Here is a 19,234-nt window from a genome sequence, read left to right as displayed (position 1 = left end):
GGGTTTTGCTCTTCCCTAAATACTCAAGCAAGAGAACCCAAGACGGGGGCAGGTAAAGACATCTGACAGGGCAGGATTTAATCTGCGTCTGTTTACCAGACAGCACACCTGAAAGAAAACACCATCTCTCTTTCCAAGAACAAAAAGGAAGAATCTGGGCAACCCCTGGCAAAAAAATAGAAGAAAAAAAAAAATATCAGGGCAAGATGGACAAAACAATCTTTGTCCTCATTTTGCTGGTCATGTAAGCACAGGGCAGACACAGTACCCGCTGCCCCAGCTTGGACTGCAAGTAATAAGCACGACCGGCCCAGTTTCACCAAGGCTTACAGAAACCAGGCGCTACAGCCCAGGGAAAGCCTCATCCCTGCGCTCAAGAAAGAGGTAGAGCACAGACAGGATTTCCAGACTACACTGACAGTCGGCTCACAGAAACCAGATAGGACAGCACACCCTCAGAGGTCACCGCTCAGCTCCACAACATTCGCTTCAGACGCATTTTCCTTTAAATGTGGCTCCAGAGACCACACAAGGGTTAAATCTGCCTATAAATATCTGTTCTCAGCAGGGCTGCTGCTCTGAACTGTCCAGCCATCTGTTCCAGCTTTTCCCCATCTAAGACTCCAACATCTGAAACATGCTCACAATTCTTAGGAGCGCTCCCAAAAATAGCCCAGCGCTGCGGCCCAGCTCTGCGCGAGCACCAGGGCAGGGACGCGGGCGCACGCCCGGGGCTGCGCGGATTCGGACGCGTCTGCACGGCACCCACGTTGGCGTGGGCGCGCCCGCGGACCCGTGTGAATCCGCACCAGCACGTCCACGCCGGTCCCAACCTGCACCCGTGTGTGCGTGCGCGTCCGGACCAGCGCGTGGGCGTGAGAGAAGGGAGAAGCCCGCGGACACGACGGCAGCCCTGCTGCGCCTCGCTCCTGCCAGGACGCAGCCAGGCACCTCTCCCGCTTGGCCTCGAAATGAACCGGCCTGTCCTGAGAGGTCCCGCTGTCCCCAAGCCCCGGCACTGCCACCGGGACAGTGAGCAAACCCCACAGCACGGCAGGGAAGGACACCAGCTCTCTCGTTCAGCGCTTGGCTGAGCACGTTCAGCAACCCCACCTCCGGGCACCAGAACCTCGCTGCGAAAGCAAGTAAAGCCTGATCTGTGTGAGGCCAGAGACACGCCAGGCTGCTCACATCCAGCTGGGGCTTGCAGGATTTCCTCAAGCACTCTGGAGAGCCTGGGCAAGGCTCCTACCGCAGACATGATGGCTTCTGCCGGAGCTCCAAGTCTCTCACAGCTCTTTCCAAATATCAAAGACATCCGCAGGTTCACTCTCCTGACTGCCGAGCCTATCAGGCTCATGCCACGCAGGCAAATCCAGGAGACAACAACCTTCTTCACACTCACAAGGCAAAATGGGAAATGAGCTGTCAGCTCCCAAATCCGGACACATTGTCCAAGAGCAGAGCATTCTGAGCATCCTCAGGGCTGTCCACCTGCTCTGCGCCAAGCACAGCTCATCCGCAGACACCTGCTATTTAGTGGGGACCACCACTAAGAAGCTCAGCTCGGGCTGCTGGTCCCGCTGACACCACATCACAGGGCGATGGGCACACACACCCATGGGGAGAGGACGACGAGTGTTCGTCCTCCACGTAGTGATGGCAGCTCGAGGATCAGACAGCAGCATTCAAAAGGAACCCGACCAGTAGGAAGGGCAGAGAGTACAGACCACCACGGTTTTGCTCAGGATTTGCCAAGCTGTCCAGTCTCTTTCACCCCTCTGATGTACTCGAGATACCCAGTTAGATTCAAGAACTATAAGCAAGACTTTCCAAGAAGCCTAAAACACAGGTACAACTTAAACTCAGGTGACAATGTAAACGGAAAGAGCTTGAAATTCCAGCTCTTCATTTCAGGTTTTGGCGGGGAGATGTGCTGGGAAACAGCCCCAGCAGACTGAGTCAACACAGCCATAGCCTGTTTCTGAGAGAGGAAAAAAACCCCATTGATCCAGGTATTGATCTGATGCAGGAGTTTGTGTTTGTTTAAAAGTCTGCCCATGGGTCAGACCTTGTTAGAAGCGTCCTTCCTGGTGATGAGGTTGGAAACAGACTGAGCCGGGCTGCAGCGAGCTGCCTGGGGAGCAGAGCGCCGCAGGCGTGCAAGCTGAGCTGTCCCACGGGGACGCTTCCCTCTTCCACTCCCCCAGCACCCCACACGGTGCCGGTGGGTGCAGAACAGCTCGAGCAGCTGCCAGGCGTTCTGAGGAGCACAGCATACCTAGGGCGTAAACGGGGGGCCAAAGGCCAAGCAGCAGAGGCTTCAGATCATGAGGTGGAAAGGATTTAAACAGCAGATCCATTTCAGGATTATTTCAGCCCCTCTTTCTCTCAGAAAGAGCAACGGGATACCAAGATCCCCACAAGTTTGCAATCCAACCAAGCAAGGGCCTGAGAATCAGAAAACAACACTGACCAGGACAAAATGCGACTGACGAGTCTCGTTTCCTTCTCTCCAGCACAAGCGAAGGCAAACAGGAAAGTACGGGGATCGAGTAGGCGCCCACTGGCACAGACAGCCTCCCAAAGCTCCCACAAACAGCTCCTGCATCACTTCAGGCCCCAGCAGGCTCCACGTCTGGTGGAAAACAAACATCTCTGGCACCCAGTGGCCTGCAGCTCCCTCTGGCTTCCCGCACTCCCTTCCAAACCATTCCTGCTCTTCTGCCCCGGACGTTTGCTGAGTGACCGACGGCAGATAAGTTTAAGGAAAAAGCGTGGCTATATCAGGTGCAGTTACTCCATCGGAGAGACAACAGGTATTCTCACAGAGCTCTCTTCCTCCCACACCTCCTCAACCCTATGGGCACACGCTATTAAGAGACAAGGAAGAGAAAAGAAGTGAGGACGGGCTGAGGACTGGACACAAGCAGACACAGGAGATGCATCCCCAGCAGCCACCTCCTGACCTCAAAGCTCCATCCCTTAGTGCCCAGCAAACGTGCAGCACCCATCGCCCTCTGCTCTTCTCCAGGTCCAGAAACCTCTGCCAAAACCCAGCAGATTCCAGCAGCACTTCTCCCTTCTCCTCACCGCTTCCGTCCTGCTCTCGCAGCTCCTGCACGGGCACGTGCGCGCTGCAGTGTTCTCAGAGCCGCCTCCAGCCGTAGGTATAGGCAGGGCTTCCACTGCTGGAGAAGAGGTGGGGGCACGACTACGCATGCAGGGAGGCATCTTTTAGGGACCAAGGCAGCGATCGTTCCTCTCACAGCTGCATTTCCCATGTGACGTGCGGCAAAGAAGCTCAGCCTTACCAGGAGCTTGTCGCCGGCACCTTTCCCCACCAAGTCCTCAAGCCTCCTTGTGCATCCTTAAGTTCCCTTCATTTCAACGGAGAAAATATTCAGGAGGATTTATTTGGCCTTCTACATTTCTTAGCCTATCACATCCTTTCCTGTTAAAATAAAAACCAGTAAATCAATTTCTCCCCTTCCCTGCTTTTGCTGCCTTGGAAGTACGTCTGGCAACCGAGCCGTGATATACGAGGGAGGAAGCAGCAAACTAGTTCAGACCAGTGCGGGCATCCTCAGACACCCGCACGCTCACGGCAGCCAACCGCGCTCGCTCTCCTGCAGCCCCCTCGCTGGAGGACGCGGAAGCCACAGCCAGGATGGAGCATTTGCTGTGATTTATGCATTTGAAACAGCAAAAAATCAACATACAAATTAAGAAAACCCGTCTCTGTAACCAGCCCATTTGCATCTGAAATCTCCTCTCCCCCCTCAAGAAGCCTCCTTTGTTTGCTCCATGAGCTTCACCCGCGTGAGGTGCCACACGCTCTGGCACCCAGCAATGCCCGGGAGCTGGGACACAGCAGGACCCCATGACCTGTCACGCAGTCCAGGTTCCCCCCTCCACAACACCATGCTCGGCTGCTCCTCTACAAGACATACGGCTGATGGGTCCCATCTTGCCTGCTCCAGGGCACATTTCCCTCCGCCACACCTGCACCATGGCCGCCATGAGCACCTGCGAATGCTCAGGAACGAAGCTTTGCCCCTCACCTCCTCCCGCCCCCCAAAATCCAGCCCAGGGCCAGCACAGCTCCTGGGGTCCAGCAGCCGAGGAAGCCTCGCTCCTCAGCTGCCGTCCTCCCAGGCCGGTCACCTCTGTCCCTCCCCTAACCGCCGGGAGAGCGGGCACCGCCGCCGGGCCCAGGCGCAGCGGCAGCTCCTCCGCGGGCAGGAGCACGACGGCAAACACAGGCTGGTGCCATCCTGCACCTTCTCCCCTCTGAAAACAAAAACCAGCTTCCACTTGTCCTGGCCCCAAGAGAGAAGGACCAGAAAGAGGTTTGTTGTCAATACATTAAACTGTCGCTAAGTGAAGGAGAAAAAAAACAGGGGGGAAGGGGGAGAATGGGGGAGGGGACAAAACCGCATTTTCATTTCTGGTGGCCAGCCAGCTGACTGACTCAGGCAGCTTGGTCGCCTGCCATATAGATTTAAAAACAAAACCGAGCTCTTGGAGAGGGGAGAGAAGGGGATTCGGATGAATGTGCTTTTTTGTTGCACGTCAAGCAGCTCCTGGACCGGCCCAAGGCACGTTTAGGAAAATGGCTTCCCCGCCACACGGTGCCCGGGGCTGCCGCGCTGCCGGTGCCGCGCACGGCGCGGGACTCCTGCCGTGGCACCGCTCCGGCAAAGCGCTGGGTTGGAACAGAAGCGTGGTGAAAGCCTAAAGCTGCCCCCAGAGCTCCCCACCTTCGCCCGCTCCCCGCCAGAGGAATGCGCACAGGAGGTGGGAGGAGCAGGGAAGAGGTTGTTTTGAAATACCAGCTCCCGTTTTATTTATCTGGATCCCGCAGCGCCCATGGCACAGCAGCCACTCGTAGCGAGTGCTCTCTGTTCCCAAGGTCCCGTACGGACGCGAACACGCGCTCCCCACGCCCTTTGCGGACACGCAATGCGCTGGCGCGCTCAGCGCAGCCCCCAACACGCGGAGCTTGCCCCACGCCGACTCGGCGCTCCCGCACAACGGGACGGTCACGGAACCGTGCGCGAGTAAGCGGCGCTTGGCACTTTGCAGTTGCAGCCGGCATTGCGAACGCGAGCTGGCGGAGCCTCGTGAGCCTCCTACGCAGTGCTCTCCCGTAGAAACTGCCCGGCCTCCCTGGAGATTAATCCCTCGCTCGCTGCGGGGAGCACAGACAGAATAAGTTACCTAAGGAGCTGACGACAGCGAAGTGCAAACCCTGTGGCTCTCATTCCCGTTTCAAGAGAGCAGAAAAGAGGCACGGGAAAACCCAGGCCTTGCCCAAAGCTGCCCCAGCCATCAGCGAAGCTGAGAAGAAAAGCTTTGCCCTCTGGTTCCTGGTCACGAACACCAAGACAACACGGACACACGGTCTGCCAGCTGCCCCGGGCAAGACGTCACCTCCAGCATCGCCCCGCCAGCCCCGTGAGGGCTCAGAAGGGGGTGCAGATGTGCACCCCGCGAGCAGGGGGAGCAGGTGCAGGACCCCCAGGGATGGCTGCGGCGAGGGGCACCGACTCCAGCCCTCCCCAGCCTCTAGCCCAGGGACCAGGCTGGCCTCACCTCGGGAGATGGTTCTGATTTGAGCAGGAGGAGCGAGATGTGGGGCTGGGGGCAGGGAAGCAACGGGGAGAGGTTTGCAGCGGAGCTAAAAGAGGAGATTTAGTAACTGTCGGAAAAAATGGCTGCTTTATTGCAGGCAGCTTGTAAACCCTGGAGCCTGAAGGTCTGGGAGTAATTTCTCCCTCCCACGTGCTGGGCTCAGTTTGTACTGGGGGTCAGAGGTCCGCGCTTTTCCAAAGCATTCTGGGACAGGCGCCAACTGGAGCAAGCTGCTGCACAGGCTCCTGCAGCACAGCCCGCAGCAGCGCCGGGCGCAGCGTTAACCCTTCCCGGGGCGATTCCCGCCCGCCATGGGGCGATTCCTGCCCTCCACCTCTCCAGCTCCATCCCTCGAGCGCGGGAAGAGGAGGGTGGGGAGGATGGCTGGCATGGACCCATCCTTGCACCCAACACCAGTCCCTGTGGCACATACACCAGTCCCTGTGGCACACTGCTGCCTCCTGAGAAGCCAGGGGGCACAAAATCCCATTCCCCGGGGGTCCCGAAGACTCTCTGCCAGGGCTCCCTCACTTCAGCCCCCTCCTCCCCAGCCTGGGGACAGGGTCCATTTGGCTGGGGGAGGCTTTGCTGTCCCACCCCTGCAAGGCAGCAGCTCTGGATCACCTGTGCAGGCAAGGGCATGACTTCCTGCAGCATCTCGGCTTCCTCTCGCGGGGATGTGCGCGAGCGTTTCTGGCCTGCCGCCCAGCCCCGCTGCCCCCGCCCTGCCGGGTATCCGCCAGCGCACAAAGAGGAAGGGAGCTCGGTTCTGTTCCTCGGCAGCATCGCTCAGCCTCCGCTCAGGCGCACGCCCCATCTTTCCCTCGCTCCATCTCCTTCGTGCTCAGCACGGACAAGGAGGAGGGGCCTGCAGTTCCTGCCCCAGCTAACCAGAGACCCAAGCGCTCAATGCAGGTCCGGCTGCCGGATCGGCTCTCGGCTCTCCCCCAACACCAGCCCTGGCTGCCGAGAGCCAGCGGATGCGCCAGGGCTGGTGACACCACAGAGCCTCGGTCCTGCTGGCCGTGCAGCCGCAGCCTTGCTGCTCACTGTCAGCCAGACGTGCTGCCCCAGCTGGACCAGCAGCTCCCGTCTCTGCACATCACTCCGGTAATGTCACCGGTTCCTGCAGTGGCAGTCTCACAGCTCTCCCACTGCTGCTGCTTTGACACCTGGAAGTGACTTACACGTCTCACCAATCGAACAGGGGCCAGAACCTCCTGCCAACGAGCCACACGCCGAGCAACGCTCCTCCATGACACTGCGCTTCCTCCAAGCTGTGCCTCTGCAGCCCGCCACTGCAAAGATGGTCACCGTGAAGATGGTCCCTCTCCCTCCAAACACAGGCTTGCGCCTTCTTGCCTAAATGTCTTTGAATCATGTTCATGTCTTTCTGATCCAGGTACAAACCAGCAAATTTCCCCACTGGCTTCGTTTATTCCATCTTTCCAAGCTCCCATTTTCGTGTCCCACCTGCAATCCCTCCAGCTCCTTCTTCCAAACCCGCCGTTACAGTCGGAGCTGCTGAGTCCTCCTTCATCCTCTACCATCTCTTCTGACTAATCCACATACCTCAGCCCTCCTCCTGGGCTCTCCCCGAGATCATAGCCCGGCATTGCCTTCATGCTCCCAGCTACCTCTTCACCCGTTTCAGGAGAATGGAGTTTGCAACACCCTCGGTGCCCTCTTTATTAAATCCTTCCACTCCATTCCTCCCAGTTCCTCCACCGTCACCTCTGGAGAAGCCCCAGGTGGGAAGCACATGCTGCAGCCAGGGCCTCGCAGCGACGGTCACGTTGGGGGGCTGGCTGGGCTCGGGGTACGGATCACCCCTCAGGCCACTGCCACATTTTCTGGTGCCAAACACATACCCACAGAGAGGAACCTGCCGCAGCGGTGCCAACAGGCTGAACCCACAGAAACGCCACTTCGCAAGGTGCTTCCTGCTGCCAGGACGGCAGGACCGCCCCGCCTGGGGGCTGCTCTCCGCAGGCAGAAACCTGCAGCCCTGGTGCCTCTGCACCCACGGCACGCATCGTCCGCTGCAGACAGAAACAAACCACGCAAATACCTGGAACAGCAAACTGCGCACACAGCTGCACAGCACAGACCCAAGCCAGACATCGGACCAGAGCATCCAGCTCCGGCACCAGGGCTGCGGCTCACAGCTGACCTCGCCGCATCTGCGCCAGTCGAACGGCTCCGAGCCCTCTGCCCTAGACTCCGCGCCTGCCCCCGGCCCCAGGCGCTGGCTGGAGACCTGCCAGGCAGAGCGCTGCCTGTTTGCATCAGCAGCCAGAACCAGGGAAGCATCACCTTTAATAAGCCTTTCCCCTCCATCAGGCACCCTGGTTTTTTTCAGCTACAGTCTTGTGAGACGGAAGGCTGCTTGGAGCCAAGCCAGCGCCAGGGAAACCACCATTTCAAAGTCCTGCAAAGGAGCCTGTAGGAGCAGAAGGGAGCTTTGGTCGGGCGCGCGGGGGGACGTGGAGAGCAGGCGGTTCACTGGGAAGCTGCTGCTGCTGCTTGCCAGGCGGCGGTGGGGGAGGAGGCGGCAGATGTCCGCAGACAGCGCCGGAGAGCCTGCAGCACTCCAGCCCAGCGCGGGAGGAAGGCGGCGGCTGGTGCCTCTGCTGCCGCAGCGTAATGGACAGGACAAACGCGACAGGGCCTGCCGAGAGCGCTCGCGCTGCCCTTCCCTCCCATAACCACTTCAGTGATCAGAAGCAGGAGTCCCAGGACCCGGCTGGGGGTCAGAGGAGGACCTTGGGGTGACTGCTGAGAGACCTTGAATGTGGGAGGATTCCTCCCTGCCACAAAATCCGCAAAACCCCTCTTCCCCGGGAAGCGGTGGTGGCTGCAAACCCTGGCACAACTGTCACGCCAGGGCCGAGTCCGGCCATGAGGGCCTGGGAGAAGGCAGCTACAGCCCACGAGCTGCCTTTGCTCCTGGCACATGCAACAGCCAGTGCCTGGGGATGGAGGGACTGCTGATTCCACCCAGCACCTGCATTCCACCTCCATCCAGCACCCACCCTGCAGCTGCCGCTCTCTCACAGGGTTTGTCCGGCACCCCGGGACATGGTGAGCCCGGCAGTGTCAGCCTGACCTGATGCACAGCAGTGGGGAGCAGCACCTTCCAGAACAGGTCCGGTGGCACCGGGAGGGCCCCAGGGAACCATCCTCCCACCAGACAGCATCCTGACCATTGCCAGGGTCTATACAACCCTCTCTCTCTCTCTCTCTCGCTCACTTCCCAGATTGTTCAAAAGGACCTTAAAACCTGCCGGGGAGGCAAGGAGGTAGCAAGAGACGTGAGAGCCCAGCCTCCTGCTCTGTTTGATACTGGGATTTTTCCATCAAATCCCAAGAGAGATCAATTCTTTGCGTACTCCCGATAGCTTCTCCAAATACACTGCAAACAGCAACCACAGCCCCAGCTGCTGCAGCACCAGGAACAGACGCAGATCAAACACCAAACCAGCAGCCACCCCACATGCCCAGAATCGGGACTCAGAGCAAGGGCAATCCCAAAACTCCCCGTTACTCCCAGACGTTCACCTCTCTCCCCTTCCATCCGACCAGCTGCACAGCTCCCCTCCCAGCCTGCTTTCAGCCGGAGGGCTTCTGGGGAAGGCACTGAAGAAAGGCAGCCAGTTATTGCAAAAGCCTTAGATTTGTTGTGTAGGGGTCCACACTAGCATAAGAAAAATGACCGGAGCCCTCAAAAAGTCTAAAACCTACCAGCCTAAGTAATACGTTTTAATTAAACCAGACCTTTGTGAAATCACTTTTGATTAAAAAGCATAATAAACCAACCAACAAGCACTTGCCACCAGCAGTCTCTGAGCTCTTCGACAGCACGACGCGGGCTGGGGAGCCCACGCGTTCCCATCGCGGCACCGCTCGAGTGAGCAAACCACTCTTCTCACTTCTCACGTGCGCCTGCAAAATCAGGGTTAACGTTATATTTACAACAAAATATTTGCCAGTGGCAGAACACTTCTCTGCTAAAGTTCTGTTTAAGGCAAACTAACTCCTTTTGGACAAAACGTTTACAATTCCAGCTGACAAAGCTGACCTGTAACAAGCAAAACCAGGTTTGGGTTGTGGGAAGGTTTTCTGTTCGTTTTTGGTTTTTTGAAACAGGCTCCAAAGCAGATTCCAGCACTAAATATGGTGAATTTTCAAAAGTGAGTTTTAAAAGAGAGTGGGGAGCAAAACTCCTGGGGAGTGCTCCAGCGGAGGAGGGCAGCCTGCACGCACCATTGCTGACCCGTGGAAACGTTTTGGGAGGAAAGGTGCTACTGAGTTCCAGCTGTGCTGCTGCGCTTGTCTGTCCTCTGCCTGGGTTTGCACCGCGCTCACAGCAAAGGTGACAAACTGGGCTTTGGACCTTCTTCTTGCAGCGTGGAGTTCACGTGAAACAGCATTCCGCACCGACAACGAGGAAACCAACTAAACAGCACAAAAAACACCCACTTGAGCCGTTCTAAAACAGAGAGATGCAGATGGCATCACAGAAATAAGGAACAATAATGAAAGGGTATTTAGCTACTCTTTGAGTACGTTCCCCGTGTGCTGGGACAGAGCCGCTCGTGTCGCAAGCCTCCCAGCAGCAGCACGAAGCACTCGGCCCCCGCTGCCAAACACAATTCCGGGTTCTGGCCCGAGCCCCGAGACAGGGACACATCACTGGTTTTGCAGGTGGAGCAGGGGACACAGCCCCAGGAAGCAGAACGCTGGGGAGGGCTGGAGTGATGAGAGAGGAGGGCAGGGTCCTGGTGCCCGCGCCCCGCTCCCCGGGCCCACACGGGTTGCCAAATCAAATAGTGATCCAGAGCCCCGTTCCTGACAGGCGTACGAGGCAAAGCCCCCAGAGTAGGACAGGCGCGAGGCTCCTGCGCCCAGGGCCATCGCCGCCCCTGCCTGACGCTCATCCACTGCGACTGGCAGCAGCTGATGCCTGCAGATCGCACAGAAACCTCCATCCCTCCCGCCAGAGAAGCTCCACAGCTCCCCGGGCCTCTGCAGTTCTACAGGCCCAAGAACATCCCCGTCCTGCTCCCCACAGACGCCTTCTCCCATCAGAAAAGGATCTGGGACGCTGTGAGCAGGGCGAGGAGCAGCCTGTGCCCCAGAGCCACCGGGCCCCCTCACCCCGATCTCCAGAAAGTGTATACACACAAAATCCTTCCTGTCTTCTTTTCCAAACCCATCTTGCCCCTCTCAACCGGGACCCCCTCATAAAAATAAGAGACAGGCCTTTCCTGGCATTTCCTTTTTCTGAAAAGGCTGTAAAATTTTCCAAGCGTAGCCAGAGCCAGAGCAAAGTTTGTCAGGAGCTCAGCTCATTAGGCGGCTGCTCAAGGAGCCCCGCGGGAGGCGCAGGCTGCGTAATTCAAAACAGCTTGGACCCTGGAAAAGAAAATAGAAACCAGGCTGCGAGAGCAAGGGGGGCAGCTCAGCCCCGGTGCAACGCCGGCCCGGAGCGCCCCGGCCGTGGGGCTCCCGAGCAGCCCCGGCCCCAGCAGAGCTGCTGCGGCCAGCCGAGAGGAGCTGGCACCAGCCGGAGGAAATTCCAAGCCTGTTGCTTCTGGCAGCCGCGCCGGGCCCTGGCTAGGACCTCGGCAACCTGGAAACCGGCTACTCAGCAGTTTTCTTGCCATCCAGAGGGCTTGTTCTGAACCACAGTTTCACTTCCCCCCGCTCCACATCGCAGCCCAAGAGGCAGGGAACACCAGAGGCAAAAGGAGTTTGCTCAAAACCCGTCGTGACCGAGGCCCCCACCAAAGCACTCCACTCCGGGACGGTCTGGAGCTGCTGCCGTTCCTGTCCCATCTGGGGGCGGGGAGAGCAGAGGAAACTTGCTTGGACCAGCCCTAGGTCTCCCTGGCTCCTTTTGCTCCCTGCCAGAGGAAAGTTCAAACGAGGCTGCGCGGAGGCAGGACACAGGCGGCTTTCAGCGCGGCCCGATGCTCCGCTGCAGACCGGCGCTGGAACGGATCCTGCCGAGGAAGCGGTGAAAGCGCTGGTGCCGTGGGGCTTTCTGCAGCGCTGGCCAGGTCGCCGTTGGGGGGAGTCGCCCACAGACACAGCCTCACTCTCCCTTACTGCCCTTTGGAGCTCCCATCCAGCTCCTCACTGCCCTGAGTCTGCGGACTGAAGGGGAGCACAACTGTCCACTGATACACAGCTATTTAGCAGGATCTTCCTTCCAAAGAAGATATTAAGAGAATATTTTCTGTTAGGAAGACTGCCTGCAGAACCACGCGACCAGCACACACCCGACCATACAGCTACCAAGCCCGGAGAGGCAAGTCAAGCAAGACCGTCCCTGAAGCCAACTTCATTGGCAAGCAGAGAGAAACAGCTTCCCTTGACTCAAGCCCTTAAGAGAAACCCAGGTTCAGACTCCAAACAAGGGTACAGCATCCTGGCAGAATGGCATTTCTCAGCAAAGACTGCGCCAGACGAGGACCACGGCGCCCTGTGCAGAACCAGACACTCGACTCGCTGGCCAAGGATACGCTTTGCAACTTCTGCTGTGGCCACACCAGTCATAGCTTTCCAACTCTCAGTTTTCTCAGCTGGGGACTGGGAAGCTCACAGACCCACCGAGCACTGAGGGTACTTCACAAGAGAAGCTCCTGACCTGCAGCTTCTCGGAGGGCTGGAAAAGCCCCCTCACGCCTGGACTCAAACAGAAGGCTGAGATCCAATGAGGTACCCGAGGAAGAAGCGGAGTGATGAGCAAGAATCGGGAATCCTGGCTTCTGTCCCCCGCTCTGCCCCACATTCCCTTCCTGCCTTGGGTTAAGTCATTTCCTTTCCCTTTTCCTCCCGGTCTCTATTTCGGAGGTGAAAAACCCAAGCCCTCACCTCCATGGAGCACTGGAAGCCTCCTTGGCCCGTGACAGCGCAGAACATCGCGGGACACCCGGTGTGCAGGAGCCGCGGGGCTCGCAGAGCCCGGCTCTCCCTCTGCTTACGCCTGGAGATGCACAGAGTCTGCAAGAACTCAGTGCCGCGGAGCATCTTCTACACAAGCCGTGTCCTGGCCCGCTCCTCTCCTCGACCACAGCGTTAAGCAGCTGAGCAAGGAAAAGAAAAGCGCTCAGCTGAGCTGTGACAGAAGGAGCAGCGCGACCGCACGCGGCATTGCTCTGGACAGCCCGCCTACAGCAACAGGAATGGATGAGGAAGGACACAACAAGAAGCTGGGTTAAAAGGAAAAAAACGACAACAAAACAAGCCAATCCAAGCAGCAGCCCACAGAGGCAGGCTGGAACAGGGGTGCCTGAGCAGCGCAGTCCCCTGATCCCCAGCAGAGCCGTCCCGTGGCCTCCCACATACTTCAGGGAGAGGGAACACCAGTAGGCACAGGCAGGAACAAGGAGCACTCTGTGGTTTGCTCGGTATTTCAGGCCACCTCTCGCACAGGAGGAGCTCTGCTTCGCTTTCCAAGTCTCGTCCTCTCTGGCACGGCTCACAAACCTGGCTCCTGGCCTGGGCCTTGGCTCCGGCAAAGCTCCTCACCAAACCGGGTGACGCCCCACCTCTGGGCACGGCGCGCAGCCCAGCCTTAGAGCCATCTTGAGGCATCAGGAGAGGTTCCCATCATCCCCTCGCTGGGATTCAAGGCATCTCGAGTCGCAGCTGAAAAAAAAACCGTCCACAAACCTAGCTCCTGCTCCTGGTGGACATAAAACCCAGCAACACGGCGCTGCTTTCTCTAGCAGCTCTGGCCAAAGCTGGAGACGATCTGTGCACGCCGGAGCAAAGATGCCTCCCAAAGAGGCGCAGGCGCAGCGAGCACGTTCCTGTGCCTGTAGCTGCCCAGAAAGACGCTGCAGGACCAGGTGCCAGGTGCCCAGACAGCGGCAGCCGCCGAGGCACTGTCCCATCTCTCTGAGAACTGCTGAGCGGGAAGCGGATCTCACCGCGCTGTCTGCACCCAGAGGGAGCAGAACAGGCTCCTGCTCGGCTCGCCAGGGCGTGCAGGGCACCGACAGGCATGGCTCCGCTCGCCGAGGACGCGCGGGGCTCCTGGCAAGCTGCCCCTCCATAGCCTGACTCTCCTTTAAATCAAAAGCAGGTGCCAGTGACACTAAGTGCTTCCTCTATGCTGGCTCCTGCCGAGCACAATCCTGTGGCAATGGCAAATGCCACCGTGAACTGGCCCCAATTAGAACAAAATCCATCATCCTCTCCGCCTTTGAGTTTCAAAGAAAATCAGGTAGGGAGAAAACAAAACCAGCTGCCCGTTCCCAGGAAGGAGCCAGTGCCAAGCAGGCGATCTGGAGCGGGCACCACGGAAGGAGGAAAGGTGCCTCTCGCCCACGCCACGTGCTCCGGCTGGTGTTGCCTCCCGGGGAAAGGCGGAGGGAGGGCAAAACGCAGCAACAGAAACCATCCCTGCCAACCAGCGGCAACAGCTCCTGGGGACCTTCCCCCCGGGGCTGCTGGGGCAGCACTCGCAGAAAGGACACCAACCCAGGGGAGCAAAGGCCACCCTGACGGAAAGGAGCACGCAACTTCGAAACACAAGTCGGGACAAACTGAGGAACATTGCTCTGGCCATTCTCACCCCCCCGTGCCTCACAGAGCTGCTGGAAATGCACAGCGCAGAAGCAAAGCGGCTGCAACGCTTCCTGGGCCCCTTTCTCCAGGGTGGGTGTATTTTTCCACAGCTTCAGTGCTACAAGACACCTCGTAGGTATCTCATGGAGAGCAACTGCACAAACTCAGCATCCAAAGGTCCCACACCGCCTAGGAACAAGGAACCACATGCGAGATCACCAGAAAATGTGTTTACCAGTCAACATCTTCCTGGAAAGAAAGGAGAGCAGAGTGGCACCAAGTCCTGACCTGCATTAGATTTTCATTTGCCAGAAGAGTCATACTGGCAATCCTCCTAGCACTTCGCTGATGCAGCTTAAACAACACTGACACAATATTGCTGCATTTGTACATCATGTCACTATGATATCTGCATCCTTCATTATATCATATCCACGCATCTATGTACCATGTTTTCTGTTAAAAATGCCAAAAGTAGTCACAAACATAGCACAACTCTCCTGTGCTCCCCCCATCCAGGGCACTGGTGCAACACTGGGTCTCTGCCAAAGAGCAAGAGCACAAGGAAAATGACATTTGCAGGGCAAGCTCGGGGCTTCTGCTTGGCCACAGCCGCGGGGCACGGGCGGCGCACCCCAAGGCTCAGCCTCGCGTGCCAACGGCTAAAACCTTTCACTCTTCGCAGCAGCCAAGCCCGACGCACTCACCTGAGACAGAGCAAAGCAGCAAAGGCTATGCTGATGTCAACGCGGAGCTGGACGCTGTACTGACGAGAGACGGGGTAGCAGCAGGGAGAAGGAAAAGCAAAGTTTTTTCCCCCCAAAACCAGCAAGTCCAGAGGAGGTGATGCCACCCGGGTCAACAACTCAATAAACCAAAAGGCTGAGCTGAGCACAGACCCGAGGGCCCCCAAAGCAGCACAAACGAGGTCCACAGCTCTGCGGGCTTGAGGAAGCCGGGAACTCCAGCGCAGCTCCCGTGCACCCTCGGCAGCTGCCCTGGGGCAGCACAGCCCAGCCAGCTCGGCCCAGCCAGTTTCACCACGGCCCTGTTCCTTCACGCACTGGTCTGTCCCTTCCGTCACACAGCAGCCAGGGCCACCTTCCAACAGCGACATGGCGAGATACAAAAGGTCAAAGGCTTCAAAGTACCAAACATAACTATTTTACTTTCCTCAAGTGAACAACAACTGTGGTTTCAAGTTTCTCAGTAAGCTTTCCTTTATCTGCCTTTTTCTCTTTCCAGTGGGGGGGTCTGGAAAGAGGACGGGGACTTTCAGGGGCAGGGAGACACAGTAACACCTACAGCCTTACAGGTCAGGGTGGTAAGGAGGCACCAGTCACACCATCTGCCCAGCTAAAATGGCAACACATGTATTAAAGAACAGACAGAAAGGTTCCAGCGTGTTTACAGTGTGAACGCTCTGGGAAAAGCCCCCAGTGAAGCAGACAGTTGCTGCAGAGACAGCACATCAATACACTCATCCTTCTGTCCAGGAGAGAGAAAGAATCGGGCAATGTCGCCCTGACGATTTCTGCACCGGTACGGCTGTGGGCGTGCGCTATGTGCCCACATGTGGCAACAGCCAGCGCTGTTGCAGGCACCGGACCTGGGGGAAGTCTTGCTTCACCACTGGAACAGACTCGCCGTGCGACCTTGGGCAAATCACTTCCTCCGTGACTCACTTTTCTTATCCCTCCTGCCGCCAAAGTAGCAAAACAAGGCGTACGTACATCCTCTTGCAGAGACCTGGTGACCGAGGGCTGAAGGAGCTGCACGTCGCTCCCGCGTGCCTGGCATGAAGCAGCGTTTGGGCAGGATAACGAGCGGCAGCCACGTCTGCGGAGCAGATCCCGCGGGCTGAGAGCAGGCAGCCCTTCTGTGGCACCGCTCTGCGGGGACGCGCCACGGCCAAAGCTGCCTGTTGTCCTCCCCGCCACGCTGCCGGCAGCCAGGACACACCGTGTGACACCGCAGCCCTACACCCTGTCAAACGGTGCTGCCCCCAAGGCGGACAGCCGCTGCGCACAGCAACACAACAGCCTGCCCTGTCATGTAGCGTTACTTATGTGTTCAGATATGCATCCTTCTCACATTTCCACTCCAGCAAGTGGTTGCTAGCGGAGTGGGGCGAGGACAAGTTCCCCACCTGCTAAAGACACGTCCCTAATACAAGGCAGGGAAGGTTTTGTTACATTGGTCCCTTTCTGTGCACAAGGAAAGCCTGTACATATAGTGTTTCCCCCCTTTTTTCTCCAAGCTGACCACACACCCAGTTTACCTCAAAAGGAGAAAGAAGCCCATCGAGCAGGACACTGCAAGGAGAGGGAAGAGGTCTCCCCTGACACCCTGGATGGGCTCCAACAGGAGCGTTTATTTAAACCCCACGTGAAATGTGGTGAGTTGGGATACAGGAATCCCCGTTCCAATGCCCCCCGGGGCTCCAATGGCACCGATAACGTCTTGTACAACCCAGAGCGGCCCAGGCAGGACCAGGCGCAGCACAAGCAACTTCTTCGCACCTAGAGCGGAGCCCCACTCGAGGCTCTTTGGTCCTCCAGGAACTACCAGCGTCTGCAGCCATGGGCCACGCTGCCCCGGGAAGAGCGGACCCCGAAACACAAGAGCAAAGCGAGGGGCGATGTCCAAGCCGTGCCCGGGGACAGCGGGTGCGCTGACAGCGCATCCCCGACCAGCCTGCACGGCTCCCTGCCCCCGGCCCGGCCGGGAGCCCCGGGAGGACCCGCCGGGCAGCCCGAGCGGTGGCAGCGCCGTCTCCCCGCCAAGTCCGGCCGCCCCCACCCGCAGCCCACGCCGCCCCCGGGAGCCGGAGCACCGCGGCGGGCTGGCAGCGCGGCTCCCGGCGGACCCCACGCCCCGGGGCGGAACAATGGGGTGGCGGCCGCCCGCGCCCGGCGGGGCACTCACCTCGGCGGCGGCGGCGCGGCTCAGGGCAGGCCGGGCGAGCCCGCCGGGGCGGCGCAGCGCTGCGGCTCCGCGGGCTGCTGAGGGCCGGCCGGCGGCGCGGGGCCGGCGGCGCGGGCCGCGCTCATGGCTCGGCCGCCCGCCGCGGGACGCGGGGCCGGGGCCGGCGGCGGCGCTGCCGGCGGAGCCCCCCGCCCCGCCGCGCCGCTCCTTCCGCCTGCTCCAGCCCGCGCCCGCCGGCGGGGCTGCGCGTCCGGCCGCGGCGGGCCCCGGCTGCCCGCCCGGCCCCGGGCCGCGGGCGGCTTCCCCGCGCTGCGGCGGGCGGCCGGGCGCGGGCGGCGGGCTGCGGAGCCGGCGGGCGCGGCGGCCCGGGCGCGGGCGGGGACGCCGTGGCGAGGGGCGAGGCGCTGCGTGCCGAGTGCTCCTTTCTCCGCCGGAGCCTGAATAATCATTTGGAGAAACAGGATCATTCACTTTCCTCCGAGCCCGGCGCTGCCCTGTCAAAATAAAAGCCCCGCGCGCTGATTAACCGCTTCCTGGTCGCGCTGCGCCGGCCGCCCAGCGGCCTCGCCGGGGAGCGGCACCGCGCCGGGAGCGGCGGCCCGGGCCGGGGCTGGGGTGGCCCGGGGCTGGCAGCATCTGCCGGCGAGTGGCCATGCCATGCCGCTACGCGAGGCCCTGCACACCGGGTCGTCTGACGCCCGCGTCCCAGTATCACCAGCACCCTCCCTGCCACAGCACCGGGACTTCTCTCCCTAAGCATCTAAGTCCTGGTTTAGCGGCTGGAACACCAGCCCGCTCTGTTCCGTCAGTACATTTCAGACAAGCTCCACAAACCTCGGATTCCAACTGTGCTGGGAGAGCCCACGCCTCAGCCCCTCTCTGCCACATCTTCCAGACACAGCAGGGCTGGCCCCGGCCCCTGGGAAGGGTAGCACGTTACTGTCTTTACCAACAAGTTTTCCACACGCTAACCACCATCCTCCCCCGAGCAACAACCTCCACTGACAGCTACACCGGGATGGAGGTGACAGGAGCAGTGAGAGCCAGATGAGACCCAGGACACAGAGGGATGCAGGACGTGAGATGGCTTAGGAGTGCCCGCTCAGGTGGAAATCACCTCTGTCTCAAATACACCATTTGCTCCAGCTGGGCAGCAGAAGCACAGCCCTGCACTGATCTCGGGAGCCGTGGCTCAACCCGGGGCTGCTGCTGCTGCTGCAGGCGCGCAGGATGCAGCTGGGAGAGGACACGGCTGGCTGCCGGCTGCCCGCACTCCCTGCCTGCGCCCTCCCCTCGCAGGCAGAAGGCAGCCGCGCAAGTGCACAGGCGCATCCAGCCAGCCCACCCTCTCCTGGGTGATGCCAGCAGCATCCTGACCAGGATGTGTCACCTGCCTGGCTGCAGGGACCACTTGGCAGCACCTTCCAGCACGGCAGAGCTAAAGGGGACGAAGGGACAAGTACCCATCTCTGCTGGTGGAATGAAGACAACACATCTGCCCTCATGCAGCCGCCAGCGGGGCCGTCCCCCGCCCGGGAGGCTGCCAGCGGCAGGGATGAGGACATCCCCGCTGCCCCCAAAAACCCGGGGTGCTGGGACGGGAGCGCCCCCTGCCGAGGCGCGGCGTGCGCAGCCGGCGGGGCGGGGCGGCGCGCGCCTGGCCCCGCCCCGCTCCGCGCGGGCAGCGGAGCGCCCCCTGCAGGCCGGGCAGCTCCGGCCGCCTGCGGAAGCCGCTGGGGACAAGCGGACACAAGGGACAGCGGACACAAGGGACAGCGGACGGGTCACTGGGGACCCCTTTACAAAAAAGCAGCATCGAGTATCGTTTGCTTACACCAGCCACTCAACCACACCCTGACATCCCCCTCCCCACCTCTCTGCTGAGCTCCCCGGCGCCTCATCAGCCAACAGGGACATGTTTTCACACTTCCACCCTTCCCAGCAGCAGCACTGGGCTCGTGTCCCTGCAGACTGCACGCCTGGGCACAGCGGGTTAAAGGCAGTGCCCAAGCACCGCTGTCTGGCATGACAGCTGGGTGCCAGGGGGAGCCTGGCAGCTCTTCCCCTGCAGCTACGTCTGGCGCAG

At 59.8% G+C, this 19,234-nt stretch overlaps 1 protein-coding gene across 1 annotated transcript in view; it reads right to left on the bottom strand.

Moving 5' to 3' along the window:
* The window catches only part of BCL9L (BCL9 like), a 38,821-nt gene extending 21,525 nt beyond the window's left edge, over positions 1–17,296 (bottom strand). Inside the window, exon 1 of the mRNA XM_065855569.2 lies at positions 17,149–17,296. The gene's annotated coding sequence lies outside the window, so the exon portion shown is untranslated. The remainder of the gene's footprint in view (positions 1–17,148) is intronic.
* Between the last annotated feature and the right edge of the window lie 1,938 nt (positions 17,297–19,234).

The sequence above is a fragment of the Patagioenas fasciata genome, chromosome 24 (genome assembly GCF_037038585.1).
Source record: "Patagioenas fasciata isolate bPatFas1 chromosome 24, bPatFas1.hap1, whole genome shotgun sequence".
Taxonomy (NCBI): domain Eukaryota; kingdom Metazoa; phylum Chordata; class Aves; order Columbiformes; family Columbidae; genus Patagioenas; species Patagioenas fasciata.
This window is presented reverse-complemented; position numbering and strand designations above follow the sequence as displayed.